The sequence below is a fragment of the Ranitomeya variabilis genome, chromosome 4 (assembly GCF_051348905.1).
Source record: "Ranitomeya variabilis isolate aRanVar5 chromosome 4, aRanVar5.hap1, whole genome shotgun sequence".
Taxonomy (NCBI): Eukaryota; Metazoa; Chordata; class Amphibia; order Anura; family Dendrobatidae; genus Ranitomeya; species Ranitomeya variabilis.
The window spans coordinates 467,817,057-467,839,042 of record NC_135235.1 but is presented as its reverse complement, the minus strand read 5'-3'; positions in this window follow the sequence as shown (position 1 = coordinate 467,839,042).

Genomic DNA, 21,986 nt, shown 5'->3' with positions numbered 1-21,986 from the left:
CGTCCGAAAGGACCCGTCGGGCTTTGGTACTAAAAATAGAGGGGAGAAAAAACCTTCCCCTATCTCCTGAGGAGATATTTCCCGAATCACTGATTTTTGAAGTAGGGACATAATTTCCTCCTCTAATGCAGTTTGTTCTGCAGCCGAAGATCTTGTTTTTGTTGTTACATAATTCCGGGGAGGGAAAGAGACAAAATCTATTTTTAGACCATACCGTATAATTTTTAAGATCCAGATGTTGTTGGAAATTTTTTCCCAGGCGGGAAGGAATGATGTCAGCCTTCCTCCCACCGGAGGGTAAATGTCATTTGGAGAACTTTTTATCACGGGAGGTGTTGCCAAAGAGGTAACCCCTATCCCTTCTCCTTCCTTCTTCCCACTTATTCTGCTCTCTGGGGGGTCTACGGCGAAAAAATCTGCGGCTCCGAAAAGACTGTTTAAATGGAGTCGGACCCAAATTTGGAAACCCCTTCTTCTTATCTCCCGCCTTTTGGAGGATGTCATCCAGGGTTTCTCCGAATAAAAAATTTCCCTCACATGGGATAGAACATAATTTTAATTTTGTTTGTAGATCTCCCGGCCAGCTCTTTAGCCACAAGGTTCTTCTGGCAGCGTTCGAAAGAGCAGCGGCCTTAGATGTTAGGCGTACAGAGTCCGCCGAGGAGTCCGCCAAGAACGCTGCTGCTGCTCTCATTGCAGGGAATGAATCCAGCAATTGTTTTCTGGGTAACCCGTCTTTAATATGACTTTCAAGCTGGTCAATCCACACCATAAGGGATCTGGAGGTGCAAGTAGCTGCAACTGTAGGTCTCAGGCTACCCCCAGCTGATTCCCATGCTCCCTTGAGGAAAGTATCCGCTTTTTTATCTAACGGGTCTTTGAGGGTACCCATGTCCTCGAATGGCAGCGCAAATTTTTTCGAGGCTTTGGCTACCGCAACATCTAGTTTTGGTGCCTTATCCCAGAAAGAGGAAGCCTCATCCTCGAAGGGATATTTTCTTTTAAGGGAGGGTACCGAGGAATTTCTTCTATCCGGTTTCTCCCATTCTTTTTTAATTAATGTTTGGACATTAGGATTTAGGGGAAAGGTTTTTCTCTTTTTTTGTCCCAGACCTCCAAACATCACATCTTGGGCCGTTTTGTCGGGTTTGGGTTCCTCCACCCCCATAGTAGCCCTAACTGCTCTCACTAAGGAATCCACTTCTTCTAGTGGGAAGCAATGTCGGCCAGACTCTTCCTCAGAAGAGGATAGGGGGGATTTTGAATCGTCCGAATCAGCATTTTCGGATGATGATCTGGCCGAGTGGGAATGTACCGACTCCTTCACTCTCTTCACCTCTTTTTTGGAGGATAGAAGGGCATTCTGAACCTCAGTCTTGATTACATTTTTAAGCTCAGAAGCGAAGTCGGGGGTCTCCTCACATAGTAAATACTGGATGCATGACTTGCAAAGCTTTTTCTCCCAGGTTACTGGTAAAGCTTTGTCGCAGGTAGGGCAGACCCTATTTTTCTTTTTGTCCCGGCTCTTCTTACCCTAGTAAGGGAGAAGAGGGAGCCCCATTATAAAAAAAGTACATTCACGAAGATCACTCACCACTCGGATGTGGAGGCAGGTACCGGTTCTGGAGGGGGCGGGCCTGTTAAGGAAGGTGCTTGAGACGGAGTATCAGTCTTCGCAGCTGATCTGCTACGCCGTGTGGAACGGCTGCTAGATCCACTCCTGGTGCTGTTTGTGTGGTGCTGCTGTCCTGGCTGCAGCTCCTGTGGATCGCTGTCCTCCATGGTTACAGGGAGAAAGTGCGACCCCCATGTGCGCACAATCTCCCTTTTTGTAACCGGCGCCAAACCCCCGGCGTCTGCCGCACTTCCAGTTCCTGCGTGCTCCCAGGGAGAAGATATTACTGCGCATGCGCGCGCGATGACCCGGAAGTCCTGCCGCATTTCCGGAGCGGCGGCCATCTTTGTGCACCCGGAGTGTGCGCTTGTCGGCGCAGGAGCTCCGGTGATCCAGCGCCCCTCCTCATTTGATTCGGCGGCGTTCTCCCCTCGCTCACCCTGAAGGACCCCTCAGTCCCAGCGGTGGCGGCTTCGGGAGCCGGACAAGCCGCGGCAGGAGCCTCCTCGCTGCCGGAACTCGACCGCCCGGTCCATCGGTCTTCATGCAGGTACCGTCCGAAGAGAGGTTCCCTGTCAGGGACAGGAAACCAACTGATGCGAGGGAGAGGTACCGCCCTTTTATCTGTAGGTTTCCTGTCCCTGAAGGGCGGATCCCCTCTCTCCGTAGTGCTGTCATGGGAGACCGAGAAATACATGTTTTTGAAAGCAGCTTATGCCATAATCATAATTAAATCAACAGTGGCTTAGTATAAGAGATGGTACATATTCACAAAATGCAATAAAGAAACTCAATGCTATGTAATTTTAGAAGCAATCACTAGATGGCAAAGGAGTATAAGGCATAGAAAAATAGTGAATGCGGCAAAATCAAAATAAATGTGAATGTAATAAGACCAAACACTAAGCTGTTAAATGTTACCTGAGTTTAGAGGTAGAAAGTTGTGCAGCATGTAGAAAGAAAAATGTCATATCCTGCGTCCGACGAGTGCCGTTTCGCTTTACCGCTTCTTGACTAGAGGGGGCCTCTAGTGAAGAAGCGGTAAAGCAAAACGGCGCTCGTCGGGCACAGGATGTGACATTTTTCTTTCTACATGCTGCACAACTTTCTACCTCTAAACTCAGGTAACATTTAACAGCTCAGTGTTCGGTCTTATTACATTCACATTTATTTTGATTTTGCCGAATTCACACCTTTTCCATGCCTTAAACTCCATTGCCATCTAGTGATTGGTTCTAAAATTACATAGCATTGAGTTTATTGAGTTTCTTTATTGCATTTTGTGAATATGTACCATCTCTTATACTAAGCCACTGTTGATTTAATTATGATTATGGCATAAGCTGCATTCAAAAACATATATTTCAATCAATACCTGATGTGAGGGGATTATTACAATTTTTTGGTTAAAGAAGTTGTCCACTACTATAACTTTTTTTCATAAATCTTGCTATTATGTGCCACTGAAAACATCTACTGTGTTTATTTTAGAAATATTACCTTTTATCATGCTGTAGCAGCACATCTTTAGTGCTGGATCCAGCTCTCATGGGGTTAATCGACAACTTCCTTTCTCCTGAGTTATTGTGCTCTAATACTACAAGTTCCATGATGCATTGCACTCGCCTGTAGCGCTGCACCTGGCACACCCACTCCAAAACACACCCCAATCCCTCCCTCCTCTATCTTCAAAAAGATTTGTGATGTCATTTCTGTCCAACCTCCTCTTTTACATTTGTCCAACCCACACTCCATTACACACAGATAGATGGATAGATAGATAGATGAATACATACAGATATATCTATATATCTATGTCTATTTCTATATATATGTCCATATCCATGTTTCTAAACCCCTTCACCCCTGGAGCTTTTTTGTTTTTGTTTATTGCTCCCCTTCTTTCCAGGGCCATAATTTTTCCATCAATATGGCCATGTGAGGGCTTATTTTTTACTGGACAAGTTCTACTTTTGAACGACACCATTGGTTTTACCATGTCGTGTAACAGAAAATGTGAAAAAAATTCAAAGTGCAATGAAATTGCAAATAAAGTGCAATGAAATTGCAAATAAAGTGCAATCCCACACTTGTTTTTTGCTTGGCTTTTTTGCTAGGTTCACTAAATGCTAAGGCTGTGTGCACACGTTGCGGATTTGATTGCAGATCCGCAGGGTTTTTTGAAGCACAGAATTGCATCAAATCCGCAGTGTAGTGCACAACCAATGTAAGTATATGGGAGCCGCAGACTTGTTGTGCACATGCTGCGGAAAAGCACCAAAACGCAGCTTTTTTTTCCCGCAGCATGTCACTTCTTTTGTGCGGAACTGCAGCGTTTCTGCACCCATAGACTTGCATTGAGTCGGGCACATCTGCAGCAAAATGGCAGATGTAAAAAAGATCTGCAGTTTTGCTGCGGATGTGGGTCCAAGAAACGCTGCAGTTCGGGAGGAGGGAAGTGTGTGGGCGGAAAGTGGGCGGTGACTGTGTGCGTGTATGTGTGTGCTGGGTCTGCGGGCTGTTCGGATGTGTGCGGGACTGTTCGTGTGTGTGCGGGGCTGCTCAGGTGTGTGCGGGACTGTTCATGTGTGTGCGGGACTGTTCGTGTGTGTGCGGGACTGTTCGGGTGTGTGCGGGGCTTTTCGGGTATGTGTGGGACTGTTCGGGTGTTTGCAGGGCTGTGCAGGGGGTCTTTTGGGGTGTGTGTGCAGGCATCATCCGATGGGACTACAAGTACGCAGCATCCAATCTGCAGATCATTCGGATGTAATCTGAACAGTGGACACACACCCTACGCTATCCATACATCTATCAATAGATATATCTATCCAGATATATCTATAGATAGATATAGGAATAGATAGCTGTATGCATCTATAGATCTATCTATATGTAGATCTGTCTATCCATTTCCTCTATCATCTGTCTATCTGTGCGTTTAATGGAGTGTGGGTTGGACAAATATAAAAGAGGAGGAGGTTGGACAATGATGACATCACAAATCTTTTTTTTGTTTGTTCAATAATACTTCTTTATTTAGCTTTCAAAAATGCACCAAAACGCATAAAAACCGCACCAAAAGCGAATTAAAAACTGCATCAAAACCGCACCAAAATTGCATCAACACTGCACCAAAACCAAACCAAAAACTGCATCAAAATCGCACAAAAACCACACCAAAAACTGCATCAAAAACGCATCAAAACCGCACCAAAAACTGCATCAAAACCGCACCAAAATTGCATCAACACTGCACCAAAACTGCACCAAAAACTGCATCAAAACTGCACTAAAAACTGCATCAAAACCGCACCAAAATTGCAAAACTGCACTAGGTTTTGATGCAGTTTTTGGTGCAGTTTTTATGAATTTTTTGGTGGTTTTGATGCGGTTTTTGGTACGTTTTTTGCGTGGTTTTGATGAAGTTTTTGGAAATAAATAAACAGAAAATGTGCATGATTTGAATGGAAACATGCATGAAAAAACAGATTCGGAGGCCGGATTCATCATTTCACATCTCAGTTTCATACATTTTTTGCCGGATCCCTTCGCTGTGCATTTTTTTGCCGGACAGAAAAAACGTTCCTCTGTATGTGTTTTCCGTCCGGTGGAAACAGCTTTTTTGACTGATCGGTAGTGTTGAGCGATACCGTCCGATACTTGAAAGTATCGGTATCGGAAAGTATCGGCCGATACCGGCAAAGTATCGGATCTAATCCGATACCGATACCCGATACAATACAAGTCAATGGGACTCAAGTATCGGACGGTATCCCTGATGGTTCCCAGGGTCTGAAGGAGAGGAAACTCTCCTTCAGGCCCTGGGAACCATATTAATGTGTAAAATAAAGAATTAAAATAAAAAATATTGATATACTCACCTCTCCGACGCAGCCTGGACTTTACCGCCGTAACCGGGAGCCTTCTTTGCTTAAAATGCACGCGTTTAATGGTTTCTGTGACGTCACAGCTTCTGATTGGTCGCGTGCCGCCCATGTGACCGCGACGCGACCAATCACAACAAGCCGTGACGTAATTTTCAGGTCCTGAATGCCTAGAATTAGGCATCAGGACCTGAAAATTACATCACGGCTTGTGATTGGTCGCGTCGCGGTCACATGGGCGACGCGACCAATCACAAGCCGTGACGTCACGGGAGGCAGTAAACGCGCGCATTTTAAAATTACGTCACGGCTTCTGATTGGTCGCGTGCCGCCCATGTGACCGCGACACGACCAATCACAAGCCGTGACGTAATTTTCAAATCCTGAATGCCTAGAATTAGGCATCAGGACCTGAAAATTACGTCACGGCTTGTTGTGATTGGTCGCGTCGCGGTCACATGGGCGGCACGCGACCAATCAGAAGCCGTGACGTCACGGAAACCATTAAACGCGCGCATTTTAAGCAAAGAAGGCTCCCGGTTACGGCGGTAAAGTCCAGGGGCCTCCGGACAGGTGAGTATATCAATATTTTTTATTTTAATTCTTTATTTTACACATTTATATGGATCCCAGGGCCTGAAGGAGAGTTTCCTCTCCTTCAGACCCTGGGAACCATACACTGGAAACTTCCGATTCCGATTCCCGATACCACGAAAGTATCGGATCTCGGTATCGGAATTCCGATACCCGCAAGTATCGGCCGATACCCGATACTTGCGGTATCGGAATGCTCAACATTACTGATCGGGCAAAAAACGGATGAAACGTGTGGCCATCAGGCGCAATCCAGCGCTAATACAACTCTATGAGAAAAAAACAGATCCGGCGGAAAAAAATGGATCCGTTTTTTACAAAACTCGCCGGATTGTGCCTGACGGCAAAAACCTGATGTGTGAAAGCAGCCAGATATATGGATAGATACATCTATGGATCTATAGATATATCTATCTATAAATATATCTATAGATAGATATATCCATAGATATATAATAGAAAGGCCGATGTTTCTAAGGCTACTTTCACACTTGCGTTTTTAGCAATCCGTCGCAATCCGTCTTTTTGGGAAAAAAAAACGGATCCTGTAAATGTGCTTGCAGGATGCGTTTTTTACCCATAGACTTGTACTAGTGACGGATCGCGACGGATGGCCACACGTCGCATCCGTCGTGCAACGGATCCGTGGTGTTTTTGTCCGTCGCGTCCGCCATTTTCTACCGTGCAGCACTTAGCCCCTCTCTTCCCACTCCCGTGTAGCGGTGGGGTATGGGGTAATAAGGGGTTAATGTCACCTTGCTATTGTAAGGTGACATTAAGCCGGGTTAATAACGGAGAGGCGTCAATAAGACGCCTATCCATTATTAATCCAATACTAATAGAGGGTTACTAAAACACACACACATTAGGAAAAAAGTATTTTAACATTCTTCATTTAACCATACTTACCATACTTCAGCGCCTGCAAAAAACGTAAAATAATAAACTGTATACTACCTGTCCGTTGTAGTCCAATTAATAACGAGTGTCCCATGACGATCTCCCCTATAGAACAGTGATATCGGGTGATGTCACTGCTCTATAGGACCCTCAGTGACACACTGAGGTTACCTTAGGACAAAGTCTCACTTTATGGCAATTGCTGCCTGGGAAAATTTCTCAAACAGCAATGCCATAAAGTGAGACTAGGGACTATTTTGTCACAAGGGCATAGGAATACATTGTGAGGAATACATTGTGGAAGGATACCTTCCATCATTGTATTCCTGGATCCCCTGGAGAGCGGTCACATCAGCTGATGCTCCTGCTCTCCACGGGAGATCATCGAGGGACACTCGTTTTAATTGGATTTCTGCAGATCAGGGAGTATAGTGTTTGTTTATTATTTTAATATTTTTTACAGATGACACTGGCTTCGGGGATCAAAGTGACAAGTGATGGTGAGTATGTACTCTATGTTATATGTACTGTATGTCTGTATGTATGTTGTATGTATGTACGTACTGTATATGGCATGTTGCATGTCACATGTTGCATGTCATTGCATGGTGCATGTCGCATGTCATCGCATGTCATTGCATGTCACATGCTGCATGTCATCGCATGTTGCATGTCGCCGCATGTCGCATATCACATGTTGCATGTCATCGCATGTCATTGCATGCTGCATGTCATATGTTGCATGTCATTGCATGGTGCATGTCGCCGCATGGTGCATTTCGCCGCATGGTGCATGTTGCATGTCGTCGCATGGTGCATGTGGTCGCATGGTGCATGACGCATGTCGTCACATGGTGCATGTTGTCACATGTCGCATGTCATCGCATGGTGCATGTCGTCGCATGTTGCATGTCATCACATGTTGCATGTCGTCGCATGGTGCATGTCACATGTTGCATGTCGTCGCATGTCATCGCATGTCATTGCATGCTGCATGACATCGCATGTTGCATGCCATATGTTGCATGTAGCATGGTGCATGTCGTTGCATGGTGCATGTCGTAGCATGTTGTCGCATGGTGCATATCGCATGGTGCATGTCGTCGCATGTTGCATGTCATTGCATGGTGCATGTCACATGGTGTGTGTTGTATATATGTATGTAGTGTATAAGTGTGTATGTTTTTTTTTTTTTTTTTTTTTTTTTACATTCAACACATTAGCCGGATGATGGGACTACTAGTGTCCCATCATTGGCTAATGTGTCACTTACTGTCACTGTAGCAGGCAGAGCCAGATGGGACTTGTAGTCCCATCGGATGAAGCCTGCACACAGAGACACCCCCACCGCCACCACCACCGCACAGCCCCACAGCAGACCCCAGCACAGCCAGCAGACCCCAGCAACGCCCGCACATACTGGCGCCGGCCCACACACCCCTGCACATACCAGCGCCAGCCCGCACATACCGGCGCCGGCCCGCACACCCCCGCACATACCAGTGCCGGCACGCACACCCCCGCACATACCAGCGCCGGCCCGCACAATCATCCCTGCCTAGCCCCGCCCGCACATCCCTGCCTAGCCCTGCCCGCCCCCCTGCAACGGAAGATATTTACACAATTCATCAGGGGCCCCGGGGGGATACATTGGGGGTTAACTGAAAGTAGTGGACAACCCCTTTAAGTCTATTTCTCCTGGGTATAGGACTGCAAAGGGTACTAACGAGACATCTTTATGTCCACCCATCTTAGCAAGTCCACATAATCTTTTTAGGGGAATACTTTCCAAGTGCAGACATATTATAAAAATATATAAAGAAATCCTATCATCTTTTATGCCACACCCAGACTTTTTTGGAGGTCCCATTTTTCCATCTTCCTGATATATATATATATATATATATATATATATATATATATACATACATATATATATATATATATATATATATATATACCAAATAGCAAAGAAGAAGGCAGCACTCCAAGGATTTAAAGTGAAAAAAAGGTGAAGTTTAATCGACCCACATCACTGCGCGACGTTTTGGCTCACTGAGCCTTTTTCAAGGCTTGAAAAAGGCTCAGTAAGCCGAAACGTCGCGCAGTGATGTGGGTCGATTAAACTTCACCTTTTTTTCACTTTAAATCCTTGGAGTGCTGCCTTCTTTTTTGCTATTTGGTATACATGTTGGATAGATGTGTGGACCATTCTATCCAGAGGGCCAGGCACCCACCATTGGTGAGTATTGTGCTGTTCCATTTTTTCCCTATATATATTATATATATATATATATATATATATATATATATATATATATATATATATATATATATATATATATATATATATATATATATATATATATATATATATAAATATATATATGTTGTTTTTAAAAAAATTGTTTCAATAAAATAAAAAATTGTATTTACTCCCTCATTCGTCACTTCATACCTTATTAGGTAACTCATTATTTCTTAATTAATAATGGGTCTGGAGCCAACTGAAATTAGTAGCGTAATTCACTTCAGAGGACGTGACCGTATGTTATAGAGCAAGGAGGGACAAAGCTAGTAATTTTATATTTTACTCCAAAACAGGTAGGCAGTGTTTACAGAAGTATAAAAAGATATTATAAAGAAGACAAGTATCGTATGTACAGTACAATTAAAAATAAAATGGGTTTAAAGTTGAAAAAACACTCCAGGCTGCCTATGTGCTCAGAGGGACACATCAAGATGCATATCACACATCTGTATTACAGCTAGACCCAGGACAAAAGACACTGGAAGACTGATGTCCCACTTAGGTATCTCTCAGCCCAAAACCAAGGCACTTCCCCAGTAGTGACCTCACTCAGAGGCTGTATCCACCCCTTTCTGAGAGTTATGACAAACCATTTTTATACATAGCTCCCTGTATGAACCTCATATACGAACTACACAATGATCAGGATGTGCACCACGTTGGGGGGGATTCTTTAAGTGTAAAGATGGTGTAGTTACAAGACCCGCTTACAGAGAAGCCCGCTCCTTGCACTCATTGGGTTTAGCTTCTAGTGATTTCAGTGAGTTATAGATCTCTCAATGGACATCCAGAATATATAATCCTTATATTTCTAGCCCGGATCGGTGCCAATATACATAACCTTAAAAGAACAATACAGTCCCATGCTTGCTGTGCCAGATTTAGCCAGTATCAGGTGGGAGGGGGGAATGAGGAGTTTAAGGAGTCTGGCTTTCGCAGCACCAAACCATAAAATTTCCTCTTGCTGCACACTGCTCTCCCATTACACTATATAGCAGGGGGGAGGGAGGGAGAGTGGCTTAGAATTCCAGCCTTCTGCTGGCAGGCACAGGAAACTACAGCTGAGAGCTCTGTATGTGTAATTGAGGCAATCAGAACTTCTTCCTATTTCCTGACACAGCTGCAGGGTGGTCCCCTAGGTTCAATTCCCCCTGTGGGCCCCAGACACCTCAGTCCAACCCTGTCTGAGAGAGACCCCTTGTCTAATTTTTTTAAACCTTTGAACATTGTGCAATGGTGAAACTTGTACTCCCTATCTCTACTTATTGCAATACCTGCAAAATGTATTGTGAGGTCCCCATCACAGTCTCTTTCAGTGTGTATGATACAGTCCCCTTGGGATATTTTTTGGAAACCTTTGTACATTGTGCAATGGTCAAATTTATACTCTCAATCGCTATATATATTCTATTATAATTTTCTTATTGTGTTGCCCTTCTCACTGTCTCTTTAAGCATGTATCTGGTAGCCTGATGTTGTTTTTTTGGGTCTGCACTTGGACATTTTGGAACATACTGTAAATGCATTAATATGCTCCACACAATTCTTCAGGCTTCAGCCTTACACAGTATAGCAATATGAGTAATGAAACATCCTCTCTCTATATATATATATGCTGCTAGTTTGAAAATCTTACCCACACATCTCTTTATAAAGAAAAATTTAACATAATACCTCTGTTAGCATACACCATACACTGCTCATGCATGCAGAACCCCAGTAGGTGGGGGAATGCCCGGGTACAAAATATGTGTCTGACAGTGAAACCACTGGCATTTCCCCTGCGTTATGTCATTCCCACTCTGCTGTCCAGGAAGGAGCCATTGAGGCCTTCTATCCACAACTTGCAGTTGCACAGACACAACATTCAGCAACCACGTCCAGTTTGTTGTTCCATCGCAGCATACAGTTGTCAATTGTCAGCATACGTCAGTACACAAATTGTTAGATGTGGCTTACATATTCGTTAGCAATTTACATTGTCTGGTGCTGGACAAAGACAAATACTTACTTTTCCATGCCCCTAAATGAGACTTGTGTTACTTTATTAAACTGTTGCTTCCCTTACATTTTCTAAATTTGGGTCCTTACTAGTGTTGAGCGATACTTTCCGATATCGGAAAGTATCGGTATCGGAAAGTATCGGCCGATACCGTCAAAATATCGGATCCAATCCGATACCGATACCCGATCCCAATGCAAGTCAATGGGACGAAAATATCGGAATTAAAATAAACCCTTAATAAACTTGTAGGTTCATTCTACATGAAGGAAAACAACTAAGAATAATGTAGGATGTATTGGGGGACGTGGCGGAGATATTAAAGGGACAGAGGTTTAGCCCAATGTAATAGAATAGCAGGATTTTTAATTTTTTTTTATGAAGTTCGGCGTTAGAAAGAATTTGACTATGTTATTTTTTTTTTTTTTTATGTCAGATATTGATGTTTCACTACTTCCACGCCCTTCACCTTCTTTTTTACTTCTCCCACGCTTTCTTCTTAATTATCCTCATCATCAGCTTCTTTGACATCAACTTCTTCACCTTATTCATCTTCTTCTTCATCTTCTACCTATTATTTTTTGGGTTACATTGTTCATATTCTTTTTATTTTACTATTATCTTCATCATATTCAACTTCTTCATCATATTCTTATTTGTGACAGGCATTCCCGTAGTTGTTATCTATAAAAGTTTGAAGATTACACCTTCCGTTCTGCCTGTCACAAACCAGTTACATTTGTCCGCGTTCAGTTTGGCCTGCAGCATCAGGCTTTATCCAGGGGCACCACGAGGAGGAACGGACTCACCCCCATACACTGCTTAGTCTTCTTCTGCTTATAATTTACATAATATTTTTTTGCTCTGATATTTTGTGTTATGCTTAATGTCCTTCTGCTCTTTGTTCTGCAGCCTCTTGTTCTTCTGCTTCTCGGTCTTCCAGGTCGTCGTCGTCTCCAGGGTCGTCGTCTCCGGGGTCGTCGTCATCGGGGTGGTCTCCGGGGTCGTCGTCATCGGGGTGGTCTTCAGGGTCATCGTCTCCAGGGTCGTCGTCATCACGGTGGTTGTCGTCTCTGGTGTCGTCGTCATCTTAGGGGTGTTCTTCCGGGTCATCGTGTTTAGTCTCTTGAACTTGGAAATGTAGCAGAAGGTACAAGAAGGCTGAGAAAATGCCGAGAACCAGCTGATGGAACTGGAACTCGGATGGCTACCCGAAGGTCCAAGAGCCAATGGAACTACCGAGGACCAGCTGACGTTACTGGAACCCGGTTACTAAGCAGGAGGTACCCGTGCCTGAAAGCACTACCAAGGACCACCTGACGTTGGTGGAACTCGGATACCCAGAGGGAGGCACCTAAGCCAAAGGCTCTGCCCGGAACCAGCTGACGGTACTGGAACCAGGATGGGGAGCAGAAGGTACAAGAGCAAAAGACACTGCCGAGAACCAGCTGACGGTGCTGGAACCCGGATGGGTAGCCGAAGGTCCAAGAGCCAATGGAACTACCGAGGACCAGCTGACGTTACTGGAACCCGGTTACTAAGCAGGAGGTACCCGTGCCTGAAAGCACTACCAAGGACCACCTGACGTTGGTGGAACTCGGATACCCAGAGGGAGGCACCTAAGCCAAAGGCTCTGCCCGGAACCAGCTGACGGTACTGGAACCAGGATGTGGAGCAGAAGGTACAAGAGCAAGTGTCTGCGTGGCTTTTGCAGGACACGTTGCCGGCTGCACAGCAGGGGAACAGCTGGCGGTGCTGGACCCCACTGACACATTGGCGAGGTGTTTGGCTCTGTGCAGCCAGCACTTCCGGACAGCAACGAGCGGTGTTGTAGCCCGGGCTCTGCAGGGGGAGCAGAGTGTAGGCCGAAGCCTACTTGAACCAATTTCAAAGGTAACCTTTAACCCCCCCTCAGGGGTTAGAAAGTAGAAGAGCCACAGCTTATGCAGCAGTAGTGCTGCACAAGTCAAAGGTTGCTCTTTTAATTTCGCTCCTTGCACACGCTGAATGAAACACGTATAACATTTAGCCCTTTATACAGTCAAACTGTGTTGGAGGCGCGAGTTCCCTTTGTAATGAGACGCAGCACAGGTGTCAAGAATCCCACCTTGGTGCTGGGTGCAGCCTCCTGAGCGTTGTTATTTGCTGTACAGGAGTCTGCGCTGTCGTGTTATCCCCTGGCCTAGCGCCGTTAGCGCTGCCCATCTTCTGGCATCATGTAATGTCGGCCGGTGCGGTTCGCGATGCCCATGAATCCCAGCCCCGCAGTGTCTTAACATTGTTAAAACACTGCGGGGCTGGGATTCAGGGCCTGGCGCAGCACATATGTTCGCCTCTCACACTCGGGTCCTTACACCCGCTTCAGACTGTGCGGCGTCATCTGATCCCTTATCGCATGCCACGGCCATGAAGCCGCACAGTCCGAAGAAGGCGGAAGGAGAGGAGGGACAGGCGAACTGATGCACTGATCCTGCCCATCAATCACACCCTCGCAGTCCCAATAAATAAGACACCGAGGGGCGTTGTGTGGGTCAGGGCGGCCGCAGAGGCGCAGGCAGCCAAACCATGATGCCAGAAGACGGGCAGCGCTACCAAGGGGGTTGCAGCGTGTCATTACAAAGGAAAGTCACACCACCGGGACGGTTAAATGGTCACACAGAGGACACATTGCAGACGTGTTTTCAGTTCCACATGTGCGAGGAGAATACGTTTCTGAGCCACCTTGCACACATGCAGCATTACCGCTGTACAAGGTGGCTGGATAACGTAAAAACGCCTGGGGGAGGGGGGACAGGTTCCCTTCAATTTCAGTTCTTGTGTCTGCGTGGCTTTTGCAGGACACGTTGCCGGCTGCACAGCAGGGGAACAGCTGGCGGTGCTGGACCCCACTGACACATTGGCTGGTGTTTTTCTCTGTGCAGCTAGCACATCTGGGCAAAAACTGGCGGTGTGTTAGAGCCCAGGGACAGCAGGAGGAGGAGCAGGAGGAGGAGGAGCAGGGGGAGGGGAGTGTAGGCCGAAGCCTGCACAGGCGGCAGCTTTGGGTGTGTTGTGTCTGCGTGACTTTTGCAGGACACGTTGCCGGCTACACAGCAGGGGAACAGCTGGCGGTGCTGGACCCCACTGACACATTGGCGAGGTGTTTGGCTCTGTGCAGCCAGCACTTCCGGACAGCAACTAGCGTTGTTGGAGCCCGGGCTCTGCAGGTGGAGCAGAGTGTAGGCCGAAGCCTAATTGAACCGATTTCAAAAGTCACCTTTAACCCCCCCTCAGGGGTTACAAAGTAGAAGAGCCACAGCTTATGCAGCAGCAGTGCTGCGCAAGTCAAAGGTTGCTCTTGTAATTTTTCTCCTTGCACACGCTGAATGGAACACGTATAACATTCAGCCCTTTAGACAGTCAAACTGTGTAATGGAGGCGAGAGTTCCCTTTGTAATGAGACGCAGCACAGGTGTCAAGAATCCCACCTTGGTGCTGGGTGCAGCCTCCCGAGCGTTGTTATTTGCTGTACAGGAGTCTGCGCTGTCGTGTTATCCCCTGGCCTAGCGCCGTTAGCGCTGCCCATCTTCTGGCATCATGTAATGTCGGCCGGTGCGGTTCACGATGCCCATGAATCCCAGCCCCGCAGTGTCTTAACATTGTTAAAACACTGCGGGGCTGGGATTCAGGGCCTGGCGCAGCACATATGTTCGCCTCTCACACTCGGGTCCTTACACCCGCTTCAGACTGTGCGGCGTCATCTGATCCCTTATCGCATGCTACGGCCATGAAGCCGCACAGTCCGAAGAAGGCGGAAGGAGAGGAGGGACAGGCGAACTGATGCACTGATCCTGCCCATCAATCACACCCTCGCAGTCCCAATAAATAAGACACCGAGGGGCGTTGTGTGGGTCAGGGCGGCCGCAGAGGCGCAGGCAGCCAAACCATGATGCCAGAAGACGGGCAGCGCTACCAAGGGGGTTGCAGCGTGTCATTACAAAGGAAAGTCACACCACCGGGACGGTTAAATGGTCACACAGAGGACACATTGCAGACGTGTTTTCAGTTCCACATGTGCGAGGAGAATACGTTTCTGAGCCACCTTGCACACATGCAGCATTACCGCTGTACAAGGTGGCTGGATAACGTAAAAACGCCTGGGGGAGGGGGGACAGGTTCCCTTCAATTTCAGTTCTTGTGTCTGCGTGGCTTTTGCAGGACACGTTGCCGGCTGCACAGCAGGGGAACAGCTGGCGGTGCTGGACCCCACTGACACATTGGCTGGTGTTTTTCTCTGTGCAGCTAGCACATCTGGGCAAAAACTGGCGGTGTGTTAGAGCCCAGGGACAGCAGGAGGAGGAGCAGGAGGAGGAGGAGCAGGGGGAGGGGAGTGTAGGCCGAAGCCTGCACAGGCGGCAGCTTTGGGTGTGTTGTGTCTGCGTGACTTTTGCAGGACACGTTGCCGGCTACACAGCAGGGGAACAGCTGGCGGTGCTGGACCCCACTGACACATTGGCGAGGTGTTTGGCTCTGTGCAGCCAGCACTTCCGGACAGCAACTAGCGTTGTTGGAGCCCGGGCTCTGCAGGTGGAGCAGAGTGTAGGCCGAAGCCTAATTGAACCGATTTCAAAAGTCACCTTTAACCCCCCCTCAGGGGTTACAAAGTAGAAGAGCCACAGCTTATGCAGCAGCAGTGCTGCGCAAGTCAAAGGTTGCTCTTGTAATTTTTCTCCTTGCACACGCTGAATGGAACACGTATAACATTCAGCCCTTTAGACAGTCAAACTGTGTAATGGAGGCGAGAGTTCCCTTTGTAATGAGACGCAGCACAGGTGTCAAGAATCCCACCTTGGTGCTGGGTGCAGCCTCCCGAGCGTTGTTATTTGCTGTACAGGAGTCTGCGCTGTCGTGTTATCCCCTGGCCTAGCGCCGTTAGCGCTGCCCATCTTCTGGCATCATGTAATGTCGGCCGGTGCGGTTCGCGATGCCCATGAATCCCAGCCCCGCAGTGTCTTAACATTGTTAAAACACTGCGGGGCTGGGATTCAGGGCCTGGCGCAGCACATATGTTCGCCTCTCACACTCGGGTCCTTACACCCGCTTCAGACTGTGCGGCGTCATCTGATCCCTTATCGCATGCCACGGCCATGAAGCCGCACAGTCCGAAGAAGGCGGAAGGAGAGGAGGGACAGGCGAACTGATGCACTGATCCTGCCCATCAATCACACCCTCGCAGTCCCAATAAATAAGACACCGAGGGGCGTTGTGTGGGTCAGGGCGGCCGCAGAGGCGCAGGCAGCCAAACCATGATGCCAGAAGACGGGCAGCGCTACCAAGGGGGTTGCAGCGTGTCATTACAAAGGAAAGTCACACCACCGGGACGGTTAAATGGTCACACAGAGGACACATTGCAGACGTGTTTTCAGTTCCACATGTGCGAGGAGAATACGTTTCTGAGCCACCTTGCACACATGCAGCATTACCGCTGTACAAGGTGGCTGGATAACGTAAAAACGCCTGGGGGAGGGGGGACAGGTTCCCTTCAATTTCAGTTCTTGTGTCTGCGTGGCTTTTGCAGGACACGTTGCCGGCTGCACAGCAGGGGAACAGCTGGCGGTGCTGGACCCCACTGACACATTGGCTGGTGTTTTTCTCTGTGCAGCTAGCACATCTGGGCAAAAACTGGCGGTGTGTTAGAGCCCAGGGACAGCAGGAGGAGGAGCAGGAGGAGGAGGAGCAGGGGGAGGGGAGTGTAGGCCGAAGCCTGCACAGGCGGCAGCTTTGGGTGTGTTGTGTCTGCGTGACTTTTGCAGGACACGTTGCCGGCTACACAGCAGGGGAACAGCTGGCGGTGCTGGACCCCACTGACACATTGGCGAGGTGTTTGGCTCTGTGCAGCCAGCACTTCCGGACAGCAACTAGCGTTGTTGGAGCCCGGGCTCTGCAGGTGGAGCAGAGTGTAGGCCGAAGCCTAATTGAACCGATTTCAAAAGTCACCTTTAACCCCCCCTCAGGGGTTACAAAGTAGAAGAGCCACAGCTTATGCAGCAGCAGTGCTGCGCAAGTCAAAGGTTGCTCTTGTAATTTTTCTCCTTGCACACGCTGAATGGAACACGTATAACATTCAGCCCTTTAGACAGTCAAACTGTGTAATGGAGGCGAGAGTTCCCTTTGTAATGAGACGCAGCACAGGTGTCAAGAATCCCACCTTGGTGCTGGGTGCAGCCTCCCGAGCGTTGTTATTTGCTGTACAGGAGTCTGCGCTGTCGTGTTATCCCCTGGCCTAGCGCCGTTAGCGCTGCCCATCTTCTGGCATCATGTAATGTCGGCCGGTGCGGTTCGCGATGCCCATGAATCCCAGCCCCGCAGTGTCTTAACATTGTTAAAACACTGCGGGGCTGGGATTCAGGGCCTGGCGCAGCACATATGTTCGCCTCTCACACTCGGGTCCTTACACCCGCTTCAGACTGTGCGGCGTCATCTGATCCCTTATCGCATGCCACGGCCATGAAGCCGCACAGTCCGAAGAAGGCGGAAGGAGAGGAGGGACAGGCGAACTGATGCACTGATCCTGCCCATCAATCACACCCTCGCAGTCCCAATAAATAAGACACCGAGGGGCGTTGTGTGGGTCAGGGCGGCCGCAGAGGCGCAGGCAGCCAAACCATGATGCCAGAAGACGGGCAGCGCTACCAAGGGGGTTGCAGCGTGTCATTACAAAGGAAAGTCACACCACCGGGACGGTTAAATGGTCACACAGAGGACACATTGCAGACGTGTTTTCAGTTCCACATGTGCGAGGAGAATACGTTTCTGAGCCACCTTGCACACATGCAGCATTACCGCTGTACAAGGTGGCTGGATAACGTAAAAACGCCTGGGGGAGGGGGGACAGGTTCCCTTCAATTTCAGTTCTTGTGTCTGCGTGGCTTTTGCAGGACACGTTGCCGGCTGCACAGCAGGGGAACAGCTGGCGGTGCTGGACCCCACTGACACATTGGCTGGTGTTTTTCTCTGTGCAGCTAGCACATCTGGGCAAAAACTGGCGGTGTGTTAGAGCCCAGGGACAGCAGGAGGAGGAGCAGGAGGAGGAGGAGCAGGGGGAGGGGAGTGTAGGCCGAAGCCTGCACAGGCGGCAGCTTTGGGTGTGTTGTGTCTGCGTGACTTTTGCAGGACACGTTGCCGGCTACACAGCAGGGGAACAGCTGGCGGTGCTGGACCCCACTGACACATTGGCGAGGTGTTTTTCTCTGTGCAGCTAGCAGTACCGGGCCCCAACTGGCGGTGTTGGAGCCCAGGGTCAGCAGGAGGAGCAGGGGGAGCGGAGTGTAGGCCGAAGCCTGCACTCGAGCAAGTTGAAAGGAAACCTTTAACCCCCCCCCCCCCAGGCGTTTGTAGCTGAAAGAGCCATTGTGTACAGCACTAATGCTGGAAAAGGTAAACTTAGCTCTTTTAATTATGGTCCTTGCACATGCGGAACCTAACAGTTATGAAATGTGTCCCCTCACAGCGTTAAACCGTCCGGTAGGTGGAACTTTCCTTTGTCGTGTGACGCAGCACAGCCATCATTTTTACCCCCTTGGCGCCGTGCGCCGCCTCCTCAGCGTTGTTTTAATCTGTCCCGGAGCCTGGGCTGTTAGGTTAGCCCTTGGCCATGCACACATTTTGCGCTGCCCGTCTTCTGACATCATTTGGTGTCAGGCTGGCTGCGCCTGTGCGGGTGCGCTGGCCGAGATCCCGCCTCGCAGTGTCGTCTAATGTAATCCCACCGCGGGCCTGTGATCCGTGCCCGTGCGCAGTGCATATCCTCTCCTCTCACTCCCCTCCCTACGGCTTTTTCAGACTGTGCGGTGTCACGGCCGTGGCATGCTATTAGGGACCAGCTGACATCGCACAGTCTGAAGAAGCCGTAGGGAGGGGAGTGAGAGGAGAGGATATGCACTGCGCACGGGCACGGATCACAGGCCCGCGGTGGGATTACATTAGACGACACTGCGAGGCGGGATCTCGACCAGCGCACCCGCACAGGCGCAGCCAGCCTGACACCAAATGAGGTCAGAAGACGGGCAGCGCAACATGTGTGCATGGCCAAGGGCTAACCTAACAGCGCAGGCTCCGGGACAGATTAAAACAACGCTGAGGAGGCGGCGCACGGCGCCAAGGGGGTAAAAATGATGGCTGTGCTGCGTCACACGACAAAGGAAAGTTCCACCTACCGGACGGTTTAACGCTGTGTGGGGACACATTTCATAAGTGTTTGGTTCAGCATGTGCAAGGAGCATCACGAAAAGAGGCACTTTTTCCCTTTGCATCATTACTGCTGCACAAGGTGGCTCCTTCAGTAACAAACGCCTGGGGGGGGGGGGGGGGTCAGGTTCCCTTACATTTAACTTGTTGTGCCTGCGTGGCGGTCGCAGTACACGTTGCCGTATACACAGCAGGGGAACAGCTGGCGGTGCTGAACCCCACTAACACATTGGCGAGGTGTTTGGCTCTGTGCGTACAGCACTTCTGGACGGCAACTGGCGGTGTTGGAGCCCAGGGGCAGGTGGAGGAGGAGGAGGTTGGAGGAGGTTGGAGGAGGTAGGAGGGATTGCCACACACACAGCAGGGGAACAGCTGACGTTACTGAACCCCAATAACAGAGGAGGGACTGTTGACTGTGCGTACAGCACTTCTGGACGGCAACTGGCGGTGTTGGAGCCCAGGGGCAGGTGGAGGAGGAGGAGGTTGGAGGAGGTAGGAGGAGGTAGGAGGGATTGCCACACACACAGCAGGGGAACAGCTGACGTTACTGAACCCCAATAACAGAGGAGGGACTGTTGACTGTGCGTACAGCACTTCTGGACGGCAACTGGCGGTGTTGGAGCCCAGGGACGGGTGGAGGAGGAGGAGGTTGGAGGAGGTAGGAGGGATTGCCACACACACAGCAGGGGAACAGCTGACGTTACTGAACCCCAATAACAGAGGAGGGACTGTTGACTGTGCGTACAGCACTTCTGGACGGCAACTGGCGGTGTTGGAGCCCAGGGACGGGTGGAGGAGGAGGAGGTTGGAGGAGGTAGGAGGGATTGCCACACACACAGCAGGGGAACAGCTGACGTTACTGAACCCCAATAACAGAGGAGGGACTGTTGACTGTGCGTACAGCACTTCTGGACGGCAACTGGCGGTGTTGGAGCCCAGGGACGGTTGGAGGAGGAGGAGGTTGGAGGAGGTAGGAGGGATTGCCACACACACAGCAGGGGAACAGCTGACGTTACTGAACCCCAATAACAGAGGAGGGACTGTTGACTGTGCGTACAGCACTTCTGGACGGCAACTGGCGGTGTTGGAGCCCAGGGGCAGGTGGAGGAGGAGGAGGTTGGAGGAGGTAGGAGGAGGTAGGAGGGATTGCCACACACACAGCAGGGGAACAGCTGACGTTACTGAACCCCAATAACAGAGGAGGGACTGTTGACTGTGCGTACAGCACTTCTGGACGGCAACTGGCGGTGTTGGAGCCCAGGGACGGGTGGAGGAGGAGGAGGTTGGAGGAGGTAGGAGGGATTGCCACACACACAGCAGGGGAACAGCTGACGTTACTGAACCCCAATAACAGAGGAGGGACTGTTGACTGTGCGTACAGCACTTCTGGACGGCAACTGGCGGTGTTGGAGCCCAGGGGCAGGTGGAGGAGGAGGAGGTTGGAGGAGGTAGGAGGAGGTAGGAGGGATTGCCACACACACAGCAGGGGAACAGCTGACGTTACTGAACCCCAATAACAGAGGAGGGACTGTTGACTGTGCGTACAGCACTTCTGGACGGCAACTGGCGGTGTTGGAGCCCAGGGACGGGTGGAGGAGGAGGAGGTTGGAGGAGGTAGGAGGGATTGCCACACACACAGCAGGGGAACAGCTGACGTTACTGAACCCCAATAACAGAGGAGGGACTGTTGACTGTGCGTACAGCACTTCTGGACGGCAACTGGCGGTGTTGGAGCCCAGGGACGGTTGGAGGAGGAGGAGGTTGGAGGAGGTAGGAGGGATTGCCACACACACAGCAGGGGAACAGCTGACGTTACTGAACCCCAATAACAGAGGAGGGACTGTTGACTGTGCGTACAGCACTTCTGGACGGCAACTGGCGGTGTTGGAGCCCAGGGACAGGTGGAAAAGCAGAGGAACACAATGTAGGCCGAAGCCTGAGAAAGTCGAAAGGGAACCTTTAACCCCCCCCCAAGGCGTTTGTAGCTGAAAGAGCCAGCTTGTGCAGCACAAAAGATGCAAAAGGAAAAGGTGGCTCTTTTCATCATGCTCCTTGCAAACACAGAACTAAACACTTATAAAATGTGTCCCCTGCAACCGTAAAACCGTCCCGGAGGTGGGACTTTCCTTCGTAATGTGACGCAGCCCAGCCGTCATTCCTACCCCCCCGGCGCCGCGCACCGGCTCCTCAGCGTTGTTTTATTCCGTCAAGGAGCCTGCGCTGTTATGTTATCCCGTGGCCAGGCACACTTAGCGCTGCCCGTCTTCTGGCATCATTTGGTGTCTGGATGGCTGCGCCTGTGCGGCCGCGCTGGCAGAGAGCCCGCCTCGCAGTGTCTTCTGATTTAATCCCACTGGGGGCCTGGGATCCATGGACATGCGCACTGCATATCTGAACCTCCACCTCTCACTCATCTCCCTATGGCTTCTTCAGACTGTGCGGTGTCACGGCCGT